Source organism: Pinus tabuliformis, chromosome 1_2, assembly GCF_031772625.1.
Source record: "Pinus tabuliformis cultivar Carrire ecotype Pingquan chromosome 1_2, CPIR1, whole genome shotgun sequence".
NCBI lineage: Eukaryota > Viridiplantae > Streptophyta > Pinopsida > Pinales > Pinaceae > Pinus > Pinus tabuliformis.
This window is the reverse complement of record NC_142298.1, coordinates 510,825,085-510,841,314: the sequence shown is the minus strand read 5'-3', so window position 1 is coordinate 510,841,314 and position 16,230 is coordinate 510,825,085.

Sequence of the window (16,230 nt, the reverse complement as noted above, 5' to 3'; positions counted from 1 at the left end):
AAGTTCCCACATTTAGCGAAAAATCAAAAAATGTCCCACATATACTATGAAGATACATGGGTCACAAAGCTAGAACCGATGAAATTGGTCAGCAGAGTTCAGCCGGTGGGATTGTTGCACATGTTATTTGTACCCCACTATCACCACTCCAAGATCATTACCGCGTGTGTGTGACAACTGTTGACATTAGTGCATGATGGTTTTTTATGGTTAGGTGAGCCTATCGCCATAATGGATATGTTAATCCATTGGATTACTACGCTACCATATAAGGGAGCAGACTCGAAAAAGGAGTTTGTGGGAAAATCCCTAGAAAACAAACTTGCAAACCACATAAAGACTGAGTACAGGGTGGTAAAGGGAAAGCGTGGACATTCTATCCACTCCATAGAGACCAGGCAGTGCAGTTTGCAATGCAAATATTAGTCAACAACGATAATGCAGAAGTGTTGCGGGTTGAAGTGCCAGCACCGTTCATTTTGTTAGCAGTGCAGTGTGTGAACGGGGTCTAGTATAACTAGGCCTGGTATCTCTGTAAATAATTTTTGGAAAATTGTCGCGAGGCATGGGAGAAGAGACAATTGTTCCACTATGCTTGGCTCTTATTGTTAATTATTTTGGTGGCATGGCGGCTGCTAAAGGACAGTCAGTTCCTTCCATTGAATGACACCCTCCCAGAGGCAACGAAGTTCACTTCACTATGGCAGATGAAAGACACAGAGCGCATTAAATAATCCAAGGTTTTTTGGGTAATCATGGAAATGGACCTATGAATAGGTGTAGGCTAGAGGCTAAGATTATTTCCCACATTATTTGAGCAACTAAGATCCTTTGCAGACTTTAAAGTAAACTTTCACAATTTTTGGATCCGCGTGCGGAAGGACCCTCAATAGGTATGATACAAGTTACCTTACTTAGTATTTGACACAGATGTATAGGAAGTTGTGGGGGGGTGGCCAGCAGAGTGGAGTGAGCCTACCTAGTTAGATGTTGGGACGAGCAAGGCAAGAGAGAGCTCCTCTGCACAAACCTCTACTGCAAAAGAGAAGAAAGAATAAGACCAGGGAGTCGTACAGTAGAAGGATACCTAGCAGAAGAAAAAATAAGTTGCTACTAAGGCAACTGCGGAGAATGAGCGAGCTACGAAGGAGCACACTTTTAAAGACCAGGATGAGAAGGAAAAGCCAGATACCAAAGCAAGCAGCAAACCAGCCTCGCAGCACATTGATGAATAGGAGCTTTCTGATAAAGGAGGTGATGGGGGCGAGGAGGTGTCCACCCCCTTTAAATTCCAAAAGCGAACCGAAGAAACAGCAACAGGTCCAGGAAATAAGTGGAAGTTATATAAACAATCGTAGGTGGACCCTCTTGTGCTGACATAGGGTGATTTAGATGAAATTAGTGAAAAAAATCGAGATACCACGTTAGAGATATGGTCGCACTTTTAACAATAGTATATGCAAACACTAGGAAGTGTCTAGAAGGATGTGTGCGAGATGCAGATCCAGGCCAGAAGGATCCAGATGAGCGTTGGGCAACCAAGCATGATGCAAGGAAGCCAGACTCAAGTGACCATGAGTGTTCCAGAAATGGAGCGGACCATGGACCTAAGGGTCATCCCTTTACCAGAAGGATCCTTATAGGCAAATAGCTATGAAGACCGTGCAATGCTAGAAAAGATCAAGGATCTTGGAATCAATGTGGCCACGATACCGCTCAGGACCCTCCACACATTGCATCAAGGGGTCTTAGATGAGTTGTAGATCCAGAAACAGTGCGGCTTTGTGGTCCTCAGTGAGTGCAAAGTCATAATGCATAGATGTACAAGGAGAAGACATAGGCACTAAAGGAGAAAGAGGCAATGCAAGCGCAAAGAAAAAATATTGCATTAGTAATCAAACAAGCCTGTCAAACAGTTCCAGAATTGCATATCCCAGAGGATGCACAGGCTGAGATGAAATTCAGAAAATTAGTAGCAGTGGTGCACGATGTCAAAGATGAGGTTGGGAAAGTCAATTTCTAGTTCCAGATGAATATAATTGAACTCCAGCTGAAGCTTCAACCAAATACAACACTAGAAGTTCGGGAACAAAGAGGTGCAGCTATAAAAGAATCCATGGGTCAATTAGATGTCGCAGTCAAAGGTTGCGACTAGCTATTCAATCAGGTAATGGGACTATGGGATACAATGCAGGAGGACCCTAAGATGAAACAATTGAAAACAAAGATCAGGTAAGCATAGCAACAATATGATGAAATCAGTATGACTATGTAGACATTAGCGTTAGTCTACTGCTTCACATGCATGTAGGAGGGCAAGGTGATTCTAGTCCAAATCCAGGAGTTATAGAAAAAGAAACCCCTATTAATATATTGGCTTTAGACTTGGCCAAAGGAAGCTAACCAACTTTCACAGAACATTCATGAGAGGTTGAAGGCCATGCAGAAGACCTAGAGGACTACACAACCTGCAGTGGAGGGGCCAACCATAGAGAAATTGGTCCACGAGGTACAAGAAGTAGCAGAACATAGCACCGCAGAGCTTGACGCATTAACCAAGTCAATTAACAAACTCCGCTAGAAAGTGGAACAACCAACTGAGTGACTCGAGGGCAAGTCATGAGATTTGTGTTGGGGGCCTATTGGGATGGGGTCCCCAGGCATAGAATTGAAGTAATTTAGTCATTTTTGTAAAGAATTTTGTAAAATATGTAAAGTCTCCACAAAATGTGGATGCAGAGCACATAGATAGATAGGATTCAAAGGGGTCTTAACCCCTTATTTTGGTCGGTTTTGAATACTCACCCATGAGCCAGGGGCCATGGTATTGTATTAGAAAAGCTATAAATAGTCGAGTTGTAGATAAGTTTAACTTTGGATAGAGAAATATAGAGAGATGAATAAAGGAATAATGTTGTAAGGGTTGGATAGGTAGGAAGGTTTGTTCTTGTCAGTAGCAAAGGAAAGGCTCCTCAACTGAGTGTATGAAGGCTTAGAAGAGTCCACCACTGAGTGTGTGGACACCTGTAGCTAAGTGAGCTGGGTAGTTGAAGTCTGTAATGAACTGACTGTGATTAATAAAAATTGATTTTGGGTTGGAAATATTTGCATCTATGATTTATTTGTTTTTTTTTACCTCACTCTGAATATTGTTTCCGTGAATTAATGTATCTTATTAGTGAGAATTGGTTTAATTGAATATGTTTATGCTTAATAAGATGATTGAATGATGTACACAAAGTTTTATATCTAAACTGAGTCAATTTCAGATAAGGAAGATAGGTTTTCGTGAGGACAAATCTAGATCCCAGAAACCCTAGAAGACCTATTCAGGTGCACGAAAGTAGCAAACATGTCCTGTTAGGACCTAATTAATGCAATTGACTAATCCCACTAAGATTTGAGGGAAACTAGGGGCGAATTAGTAGCTCTAGCAATATCGAAAGGATAGATCTATGTGGAAGCAGATCTAGGGTACTGAAAGACATCACACTAGTATCTAGATGTAGAAACTTGGTTCATTCATCCCTCAATAATGCTTCAAGTGAGACTGCATCCTACACTACACAGGTTGTTGCTGAAAGGGCCAACAGTGAAGGGTTTTGTTGGTTAGCACAACTAACGATGAACCTAGGTCAGGACACCCTAAGACAACATCACTATAGCTTTAAACGTTCATATCATTAAGTAAACTAACAAATCTACTACTTTCCTGCATCATTTAAGTGTTTCTTAAGATAATTGCAGAAAGCAGAGCAAATACGCAAACAATGCAGAAGTAAACATAAAGGCACAGATACATAGATAATGCTCCAAAATAGTATTTATTAAGTTCAATCCATCTGTTATAGACTCTTTCTTCCTTTCACACACAGCATAAAGGCACATATACACAGATAATGCTCCAAAATAGTCTTTATTAAGTTCAATCCATCTGTTACAGACTCTTTCTTCCTTTCACACATAGTTACGGGGCCCGTGCACTCAGGTGCATACTTACCAAGGTCTCCACGCACATAACTACAGGATCCTTCCCCTTCGCCTAAGTACAAAAAACATACTCTTCTGACTTTGGTCACTTTCCCATACATAGATCGTCTATTCATTTATTACCCCATATGACTCACTATGACTCCTTTATATGGCTTCTTTCATTACAATACCATGGTTTGTGAACCATGAGCGGGTCACAAAACATCTGAACTTCTAACATACTAAGGGGCTTTGACCTTCCTAAATCCCCTTTGAATTCTAATTACCTTCATGCTTCGCTCCTCAAAATGCGAAACTTTACATAAATAAAAATAAAACTATTACAAAATTGACCTAGGAGACCCTGTCCCAACAGTTCCACTGGTTGAAAGTAGAAATAGATTCTTTTCTTTTGCTTTAGTACATTGCATGAACTTGCGAATCTACAAGATTTTCTACAAATATAAATCTAAATATATTTAGTAAAAATTTTATTACTAACCAAATATATTTGCTAATCTAAATATATTTACTAACCAATTAACATAACTATTAGCATTGCCACGTTTTCATAGTATAAAACTGTGTTTATTTGTGGAGCGTAGGACTTATATGTGTGTGTGTATATATATAAGGAAAATGAATGTTTCAATATTTGAACTTGAGCATATGTAGTAAGAAAAATAAAATATGAGAAAATACAAATATAAATCTAAATATATTTAGTAAAAAATTTATTGCTGACGAAATATATTTACTTACTAATTAATCATTTATTACTAACCAAATATATTTACTAATCTAAATATATTTAATAACCAATTAACATAACTATTAGAATCAATATTTTTTCATGATACAAACTATGTTTATTAGTCTAGAGTTGCACTTATGTATATATATAAAGCAAATGAATGTTTGAAAATTTGAATCTGAGCGTATGAAGTAAGAAAAACAAATTATGAGAAGATACAAATCTAAATCGAAATATATTTAGTAAAAAATTTATTAATAACCAAATATATTTACTAACCAATTAACCATTTATTACTGACCAAATATATTTACTAATCTAAATATATTTATTAACCAATTAACATAACTATTAGCATTGCAAATTTTTCATGATATAAAATTGTGTTTATTAGTTGAGAGTTGGACGTTTGTATATATATAAAGCAAATGAATAATTCAAGATTTGCATCTGAGCGTATGCATATGTAGTAAGAAAAACCCTCATGTTCCCTTATTCATTGCATTGCACAATAATCATATAGGATACAATATGGTGAAATTAGGTACTAGTAGTAATCCCTTTAGTTCTAAACAATGTAAAGTTTGAAACGGGAACTGATATTATTACCCGTTTCATAGAGGTAGCAAAAGAGTGACCTGATTTTGAAAATGGGCGATGTAAAACACACAAATTTTTTTAGAGCATAGTTTTTGGCACTTTAACTTTTTGTATGTACATTACGTTTTAGAATGTTAGTGATTTGCATGCTAATTTAAAAAAGTGGTGATTCTACATCAGGCCCTTTTTTTAAAATATAATATATAGATATATATATATATATATATATATATATATATATATATATATATATATAGAGAGAGAGAGAGAGATATGAGAATTTTTTTGGGAGGTATCGGGGAGGAGAACAGATGGCTAGGGTTTCTGTAATCCTCATCGCCGCCGACACACAGCAGATCTGCGTAGAAGCTGTGACAGCAGGAAGTCCCCGCAGCAAACCATGTGTCGGATTCACCGAAACGCAGACGCTGACAAGGATCTGGCTCCGCAGCGGACCAGATAACAAAACCCCTGCGACTGATCGTTCCCTGGTGGCAGATCGATCCTCACACAGGTCAGGGATGAGCTTTCTTTACCTGTTTCAGAGTCCTTCTTGCTGTGTATCGTTTGCTTTCATTGTAACAGGACATAGCAAGGGCGGCGCAACACACCACCGACCAGATCTGCAAGCAAAAATACATTACTACCCTGAACCTGTGCATTTAACTGTGCTTAAAGGCAAGGATGGGGCGATCTGGCCGGAAATGGTAAAGCGAACAGGAGCCAAACAGAATGTCACGCCCTTACCTCCCATTGGAATATTGAGGGGTGACCCAGCTCTGATAACTGAGGCGAATGAACAACAGAAGGGAAAATTGCGAGCAACCGGGCATGAATCAAATAGATCTCATGATAATACTATTGAATGGCCTGGGCCCGCAGAGGCACACCCGGGAACCACAACGGTTGCACCGGAAAAACTGCGGACAGGAGGGGGAAAGCCCTTTTATGAAGCGGGAAGACATATAAACCCCAGATCCACCAACAATCTGCCAAATCTAGTGAACAATCTAATAAAACGGGGCCTGGAAAAGGTTGATCCGTCAGACCTGAAGCAAATCTTTATCAGATCGATAGAAGGCAGACATTGTTGTGTACAGATCAGGGAAGGGATGAGTGTTTTGGAGTTAAAAAAGGAGATCCAGATCAAGCTGGGAACCCCGTTAACATACCAAAATCTGTTATTTTCAGGACTCTGCATGCAGGACCAACACACACTCCAGCACTATGGAGTTGTTAAAGATTCAACCATCATCCTCAATCTGAGACTGCGAGGCGGGTGCAAGGGAACTAGCTCAAAAGCTACAGGCTCCTTCCGCGATGCAGTCAAAGGAAAGGAACCATTGCAATACAGACCAACACCCACATCAGAGCTTCCAGGCCCCTACATTGTGGAACAGAAGCCAGAATCACCTATGCTTACTGTATCGCTGCCGGAGGTAACAGATCTATACACAGATTTTATCCACAAAGCTGTCATATGCAGATTTAATGGTTATTGGCCCAAAGCGGATGCACTGCATCAATGGGTTTTTACATCATGGTCACCTAAATGTGAAATATATCTATGCCCTAAAGGTTTTTTCATAGTCAGATTTAGCACAGAACTGGAACGAGACAATATCATTAATCAGGGGCCTTGGTTTTGGGGCAGTGCTGGCCTCTTTATCACCCCCTGGTTCCCGGACTTTGATGCCAATACCATGGTAGTTTCAACGATGCCAGTTTGGGTAAGGTTGCATAATCTCCCACTGCACTTTTGGCACCGAAAAGCTTTAGCAGCCATTGGGAACTCCTTAGGAAAACATCTTAAAACAGATGAAGACAGAACTATCCGGGGAATTTTCACATATGCCAGAATATGTGTAGAGGTGGATCTAAGTCAAGGACTCCCAGATCACATCACATTGAATTTTAATAATTCACTGTGGACGCAACAACTTGACTACGAGAACACGACATTTAGATGTTGTGGCTGCTTGCAGACAGGGCACCTTCAATATGCATGTCCACTGGCTAGTAAGGAGCCAAAAGGGAACAAGAAACAACAGAAAAAACCCAAAGGTTGGCAGCATACCGAACCACTGGAGGAGGAGGCACTGAATACAGAACCCACAGATGTGCAAAGGAAATAGGAAAAAACACAGGAAGAGAGCACCGAGGGGCCCAATTTGGAGCCAAATAGCTTGGTACGGCAGCAAGAATTACAGCTGGAAATAAGCGGCGCCAAATGAGCACATAGCTCCGAAGGATCGGACTCTGATAAAGAACAACCCATGTACACAGAGGAAAACCAACTTGCTATTATTGTCCCCACTCCCAACACTGGAGTCTGGCGCAAAGTAGAGAAGAAAAAAGGCAGGAAAATATAGGCCTGCTGCACAACATTTTTTGTTATTTCTATTTGCATTCCTGTCATTGCAGGAACAACGATTTGCTATTTTTTGTTTCTAATTGCTGTTTGCTGCCTATCATTACAGGTTTCTATTTCGGTTTGCTGCCTGTCATTACAGGAACAGCCATATGCATATGCTTCAAGCATCTACAAAATGTAATTTTATCAATATGAATAAAATTACGATTTTTTCTACGGGAAAAATATATATATATATATATATATATATATATATATATATATAAGACAAAAAAAAATGGAAAAAAAAAAAAAAAAATTGTAAAATTAAGTAACTAAAAATAGAAAAATTTAAAAAACCATTAACAAAAAAAAAGAAAATAAATTAAAACAAACTAGATTAAAAAAAAAAAAAAACAGAAGCTATTATAATCAAGATTAAAAACATAAAAAAAATGAAAATATACTCAAATTAAAAAAAAAAAAAAAAGAAAGAGAGAGATAAAAAAATTAAATATATATTATATATATATATATATATATAATTTTGAAAAATATATATATTTTGGATATATATATATATATATATATATATATATATATATATATATATATATATATATATATATATATATATATATATATATATATATATATATATATATATATATATATATATTTTCGATTTTTAAAAAATAAAAAACATTTAAAACTTTAGAAAACATATATTTATGATTAAAACTTTAAAAAACATATATACACGTAGCTTCACCACCCAGGGTCGTGCCCCTACGGTCGACTGGGCAGTGGCTATCTGATTCTAAGAAATTGATAACCACCCCCACGGACGATCGGGTGGTGGCTATTCGATTCCGAGAGTCAGACAGCCACTGCTCGACCACCCGTGGGGGCGCAACCCTGGGCGTTGCAGCTACATGCAGCTCCACCACCCAGGGTCACGCCCCTACGGGTGGTTGGGTGGTGACTATCCGATTCTCGAAATCGGATAGCCACCGTCCAGCTGCCCGTGGCGGTGGCTATCTATTTCTCAAAATCAGATAACCACTGTTTGGCCGCCCACGGCGGTGGTTATCCAATTGTTAGAATCAGATAGCCACCACCTGACCGCACGTGGGGGTGGCTATCTGATTCCGAAAATCAAATAGCCAATAAAATTATTTCTTTTTAAATAAAAAATTTGTTAAATATGTTAATTGTATTTTAAAAAAAATAAATTTTAAATGTTTTTTTTTTAATTTTATTTTATATATCTTTGTAAAAATATATAATTTTTTTAAATATTTTAAATGTTATTTTAAAATAAATTGAAAATATATTTAGCTCTTTTTAATTTTAAATGTTTTTTTATTTTTATATCATTTAAATCCAAATTTTAAATTTTAAATTTTTTAATATAAAATTTGAAATGTTTTTTTTAATAAAAAATATATCGGTTTTTTTTAATTTTAAATATTTTTTACTTTTGTTTTTTAAATTTGAAAATATGTATATTTTTTAGATTTTTAATTGTTTTTTGGCTTCTTTTTTTTTAATTTCAGCATATTTTTGCTTTTTTAGGGCTTTTTAAAATGTTTTTAATCTTTTTTTTTGCTAATGCAAGAATCGTGCCTTCTATTCAAAATGTTCAAAGGGTAAAATTACATAAAATACAACCAACTGCAGGCTAACCTTTTAGCCCTAGGTAAAAGCCTCACCAAAATACAAATCCACCAACTAGGTCCTAAAGACCCAAACAACAAACTCGTAGTAACTCAAATCTTAAATAAACAATTCGTAAAAGGTCAAAAGACCCGGACCCACCAACATGCACAATAAAAGACCCAGACCTAATAGCATGCACGCTTTTCCCTGACCGTTGATTCTCCTTGCCTGATCCAACGGGGGAGGATAATATCGCATGAACTAAAAACACGGAGAATTACCACGCGATAAACGACATGGACCCACCAACATGCATGCTTAGCCTTGACCGTTGATTCTCCTCACCTAATCCAATGACGGAGGATCATATCGCATGAGACAAAAGCACAAAGAATTGGTGCGCGATGAGGGCGGTAGTCTCTCCCCAACCTTGGCCACGTGTTATGTGGTGAGTGGAATCACTGTCAACTCCAAAATACCTCTCCTAGCTTGAAGGGCATGTGATAAACCAGAAACCACCCCAAGGGTGGTATTGACACCACAGGAAGTAATGCAGGGTTTTGAATCTGCTGAGAAAGCCTAGACTTTGGCCCCTCGCACCATCCCATCTCCTCGGGCACATGAACCAAAGGAAGATGAAAATCCATCCGTCCATCCATCCATTCGAGAAACATCGTTTATCGAGCAACTTCCACCTAAGACTTTTGGGTTTGCGCTTACCTGGGTTGAGGAGGCAGACAGAGACCTGCATCCCACAAGTGACATCACTTCTGAAATAACACTTCATAATGAATCCAAATCAACTAGACCCCATCTCTATGGCTCTATTTTGAAATAACGTTCTTTCCTCATCTGCCTGATCGAGACAATGCTCCCTCAATCTATTCTGAGACATCTCTTTCCAACTCAACTTGACCCTGCTTTTGGTACAGAGCACCCCTTGATTAGCTAGAATGTCTACCAATTTATTTGTCGTCCTTCACACATGAGTAAAACTCATGGTTTATAAGCATAAAAGGTGAAAATGGATCCTTTGAAAGACCTGAAGCAGCCTCTAGTGTCTTGAGACTTTTTCCGGCTCTGTGCCACAGCAGATACTCTTGACTGAGTTAATGATTAACTCAGAATCAACTTCAATTATTATATTCTAGAGATTATCCTACTTCAGGAATTCTAAACATTGCTCAAGTGCCATTAATTCTGCCATATTGTTTGTAGCTCTTCCTAAGTGGAAATGGAAAATAAAAAGGATGCAACTATTTTCATCCCTTAACACCCCTCCAAAACCAGCAATACCCCGGTTGCCTTTTGAGGTCCTATCAATGTTGCATTTTAAAAAAACCTGAGGGGGAGGATGCCAGTAATCTGGCTTATTGTCCAGTTTCATCACCTTCCTGTCCATGCCCTGTGGTATAAGCCTCTGCATACCCAACTGAAGAAGTATCTAGATTTTAGCTTCTGAAGGTGGATTCTTTGGGGAAGTTCGCACTAAAGTACCTACCATCTCCCTAAGTTGCCTTAAGATCTGCTCAATAAAGCGTTGGGAGGAACTTTTTTCATTTTTGAAGATTTTGTTATTCCTTTCTTTCCAGACATTTCATATTATGATGCTTGGAGTTAAAGCCCAAGCTGAGCAAAGAAATTCATAATCAGAGAAGTTTCGTCTCCAATTATTTAGGGTATTGATAATGCTTCCTTTGTCCCTGTTTGTCTGTTGCAAAATTGTGGCAAAAGTATCCCACAACTTGGAGGTGAAAATGCAATTATTGAGAAGGTGCTCCATTGTTTCTTCTTGGGCTTCACAGAGCTGGCATCTAGAAGGTCCCAGAACACCCCTCTTCCGAATATTCTCCCAAGTTAGAATTTTCTTATGATGTACCAGCCACATGAAGAGTTTGATTTTCATCCATCCTTGATGCCTCCATAGGTTCTGCCAAACCTTGTCCCGTACATTGGAATCTATCTCTAGGATTACGCACTTTGCCCCCTTAAGATTGAAGGTACCTTCATTATTGTTGCCCCATCAAAGTTGGTCATGCCCCTCTTAAACTAGAATTTTCCTTTGGTCCAACATCGTCAGAAGTGCATCAGCTTTTGCTTTCAAGGGACTATCCTCCCTGTATTCTATATTCTTCCAGGTTCTCCATTTTCCTTTACTATTGGTTTGATCCCAAAAATATTTTACCCTAAGTAACCCTTTGGTATCAGTTTCTTTCTTGAGGTCCAAAAAGTCCTCTCTTAATAGTGTAAGTTCTTGTTGCCATTTATCCTCCCAAAACAAAGCAAGATCTCCCTCTCTGATTTCCCAGAAGCTATTTTTTTGCACTAAGCCTCTATTTCCCAAGCATTATTCTAGATGTAGGAGCCTTTTATGATGTTATTCATCCTTATGTGATCATTATCTTGCCAAGTGCTGGCGTATTTTTCTTTCCAAATACTAGCCCACTGAGCCTTTGGATATTTTACCCAATGCCACCATAATTTTTCCCCTAAGACTTTGCTTAGTACTTTTAGATCATCCAATCCAAGACCTCCATGTTTTTTAGGTTTGCAAATCTTATCCCAAGCTACCAAGGCCCATTTCTTTCTCTCCTCCCCCTTAACCCAAAGAAAGTCTCTTCGAATGGTTCGAGCTGGAACGGCTGAAAGCATGAAGACGGGGATTGATTGAAGTACAACTTTTGTAAGCACCAACCGGCCTACCAAGTTTAAAGATCTAATAGTCCATTTCCGGGTTTTATCCTGCATCTTATTAATCACCGGCTCCCAAATGCTCTTGTGCAAAGGTTTATCAGTTAGAGGAACTCCCAAGTATTTGGAAGGAAGGACATCCCTTTGAAAGCCTAGAATTCTAGAGATATTCCTCTAGATAGTGATATTAGTATTAAAGAAAAAAATCTTAGATTTGGAGAGATTTACCTCCATACTTGTAGCCATGGAAAAGTCACACAGGATTTGTTTATAAGCTAGTGCTTCTTTGACCATGGGGATACCTTGCAACATAGTGTCATCAACAAATTGTTGATGCATCAAATCCTGTCCAATCTGAGAGAATTGGAGACCCTTGATGTTACCAACTTCTTTCGCATGCTTGATAGACCGACCAAGTCCTTCCATCATGAGGATAAAGAGAAAGGGAGAGAGCGGATCTCCCTACTTGAGGCCTCTTGAAGGAGTAAAAGTCTTGGAAGGAGAACCATTAACCAGAATTGAAAAGCTAAAAGAAGTTACTAGGGCCATAACCCATCTTACCTAGTTATGGTCAAATCCAAATGCTAGAAGGACCTTCCTGATATAGGTCCAATTAAACTTATCATAAGATTTGGCTAGGTCCAATTGCATAATCATTCCCGCCTTCCTATTTTTTAACAATGAATGCACCACCTCACGTGCTTGAATGATGTTATTGAGAATTTGTCTACCCTCCACATAACCTGATTGCTCCACAGAAACTAGAGTAGGAAGAAGGGGTTTGAGTCTATTGGCAATAACTTTGGATATTATTTTATACACCACATTGCACAAAGCTATGGGTCTAAACCTATCTGGAGTCTGAACATTGTCCTGTTTGGGGATCAAGGAGATGAAGGAAGTATTGAGCACCTTCAAGATGGTTCTATTCATCCTGGAGTCCTCCACTACATTCAGAATATCTTGTTTAACAATGTTCCAGCAAGCTTTAAAGAAATCCACATTGAAACCATCAGGGCCTGGTGCTTTACCATTCTACATTTCTTTAATGACCTCACTAACCTCCTCTTCAGTCGCTGACATATTGAGATTGAAATTATCCTCTCTTGTTACTAGCCTAGGTATATGCCTTGTTAAGTCCCTGATAAAATGAGCTCTGTCTAAAATGGTCTCCTCTGCTATACCTTGAAAATGTTGAACTAACATAGTTTCTATATCTTCATGGGTATTGAGTAGATGACTTTCGACGTCCTTGATCGAAGATATCCTATTATGATATCTGTTCACCATGGTGGATTTGTGGAAAAATCTAGTGTTTCACTCCCCTTCTTTTAGCCATTGAACTCTAGATTTTTGTCTCCAAAATATTTCCTCTTGTTTACATAAGTTCTCCCAGTCTTGATGATGTTTGGTGACTTGATCATTTCTGACCCTATCAAAGCCATCCGTGATAAGGACTTGATTGAGTTCCTGCATTTTGTCTTCAATAGCTTCTTTCGCTTCAAAAATATTGCCAAATTCATTCTTATTCCAATCTTTGAGTCTGAGCTTGATGTGTTTTAGTCTTTTGTGTAGCAGAAACATTCTTGTACCCTGAATATGCAGATATTCTGTCCACCATTTTGCAATGTTGCTGATAAAATCTGGGTGGGTGAACCAGATGTTCTCAAATCTAAAAGGTCTATTCTTCGGGGTGCCAATGCCCTGAACCTCAAGTTGTACAGGCCAATGGTCCGAGCCTCCAAAGGGGAGAATTCTCACTATTATTTCCTTGTCGGTAAACATAAGGCCCTCTGAGATTATGAATCTATCTAACTTTAAGGCTACTTGAGACTCTCCTCCTCTCTTATTGTTCCATGTAAAGAGGCCATTACTCATATCAGTGTCGACTAGCTTCATATTGTCTATAGAAGTTTGAAATTCTATAGAGTCTTTGTTTAAAGACCTGGTTCCCCCTTTTTCCTCAAAAAGTTATTTGATCATGTTGAAGTCCCCACCCATGATCCATGGTACTCCTGCATGTCTATCTCTTAGTTCCACAAGAGAATCTAGAAACCTGAGTTTATCATCCGGTCTTTGGGGGCCATAAACATTTGTAACTAGATAAGTCTCCCTATCTCCCACAGGTTGAATAACCACTGATAAATAATTCCTAGATGCCTCAGCATCTATTATGCCAATCTTTTGGGGGTTCCAAAGAGTGAGTATGCCTCTTGCTATTTTATCTGCTTTGATTTCTATAAACTCATATTTATTGAGCCATTTGCTGTGTATTTCTTTTATTTTTTGAATGTAACATTTAGTTTCCTGGATAAAGATCATATCCAGAGCTTCTTGTTTCATTCTATTGCTAAGTATTCTTTGTTTTCTTTTACTACCTAGACCTATGATATTCCAAGATGTGAAATTCATTATGAAAGATTTGTAAAGGAGTAGCTGGTTAGGTCTTTCATCTTACCTGAATCTATCATTAGCTTTCCACATTCCATCAATAACTCATTCTATTTTTTTCTGCCTCTTTTCTTTCCTGGATTTCTAGGAGCTAATCCTGGTGTGGTTTTCATAGTTTTCACACCTTTGTTGCCCTGCCTTTCATTTTTTCTTTTCCTTTCTATCCCTTTAGCCTGAGTTTTCCATAGAAACAGTTGTTGTACTTTGTTGAACTCTTCTTGAGATAGTGAGTCTACCCCTCCCATGATCCCCTGTTTCAAGAACCCTTCCAGATCTAGGTGTTCTCTATCAAGACTATCCTGCAGTTCATGATCCTCCATTTCCATCTCACTTTGGGTCATTTCTTGGTCCATTTCTAGTTCTCCATCGCTCAGCATAATCTCTTTCGGTTTATTAATATATTGTGTTTGCCCACTATTTTCTTCTTTCTCCTTCTCCCCTAGGTTGCCTTCCATTACCTGATCTACCTTTGTTATCTCTTCCTCTTCTTCTAGTGCTTGGAACCTATTCAGGCTGGCCTGTTGCCCTTCTGTTTGATGTTTCTTTGGCCCCCTTTTGCCCCCTTTTCCTCTATATCCCACTTTGTGAAAGTTTTCAATGTCTTTCACTATGGTAGCTTTACTTTTGTTCTCTATTTTACTAAGAGGGCAGTCTCTAAATAAGTGCCCATGCTCATGGCACCTGCGACATCTGAAAGGAATATGTTCATAATCTATTGTTTACACCCATTCTTCATCAAAAATTTCCAAGATGACCTCATCTGGTAGAGCTCCAGAGAGATCCATCTCCACACATATTCGTGCGAAGGAAGTATATTTTCCCCTTCTGGTGGCCTCAGATGCTTTGAAAAAAAGCCCTAATTTGTTTCCTATGGAAGATAACGATTCAGTTTGCCAGTAATCAAGAGGTAGGGAATAGAGTCTTACCAGACCGGGACTGAAGTGAAAGTCTCATGCTCCGGGACAAAATTCATCATCCAAATCAGCATGTAGAGGCCTGCGGCTGCATAGAAGTAAGGCCCTCATTTAAACACCCTGTCTTTGTCCTCAATATTTGTAAAGACCATAATGAAGAAACCCTTTGACCCAAGATGTAGGTCTATGCCTCCTTTTGGTTTCTAGTGGTATTTAATTCACACTTGTGGTGCCTTTTCTGTGGGCCATAATCCCATGAATTTACAAATGATAGCATAGATCCGCATGTGGTCCCTGTGCACCTGCAGAGCAGGATCATTTAAAACTACTCTGGGTGTGACCTCAGCCTTGGGTTTACATGGCCCCTTTTGCGTTTTGTTTTCTGCTTCTTGTTTCTTGTCTTCTTCCTCATTTTCTTTTGTTCTATTGTCCTCCCTTGTTTTGGTTAAATCCTGTTCCTCTTCAATGTTCCTTTTCCCTTCTCTTGAAGGACATCTAGCAGTTTCTATCGGTTTCTTACCTTGGCTAGCCACATAATAATAAATCCAAAAAATCATAATAAATATTTACACATCTAGATACATCTGAAGCAAAAACTAGTTTATGGAAATTTATGCTAAATTAACCAAGAAGTGCACTTAGCTTGGTGTGGGGGGCCTCCACCCTTGCCTTGCACACTTGAAGAAACCTTAGCTACAACAACTTCAATCAATCACCAAGCATGAAAAACAAATGAAAATGAAACAGGTTCTTCAATTAACTTTCAGTCTTCAAAGAGTCTCAATATTAAATTATACAAATTCTATCATGTACAAGCCTTCAATGGTCTTGGC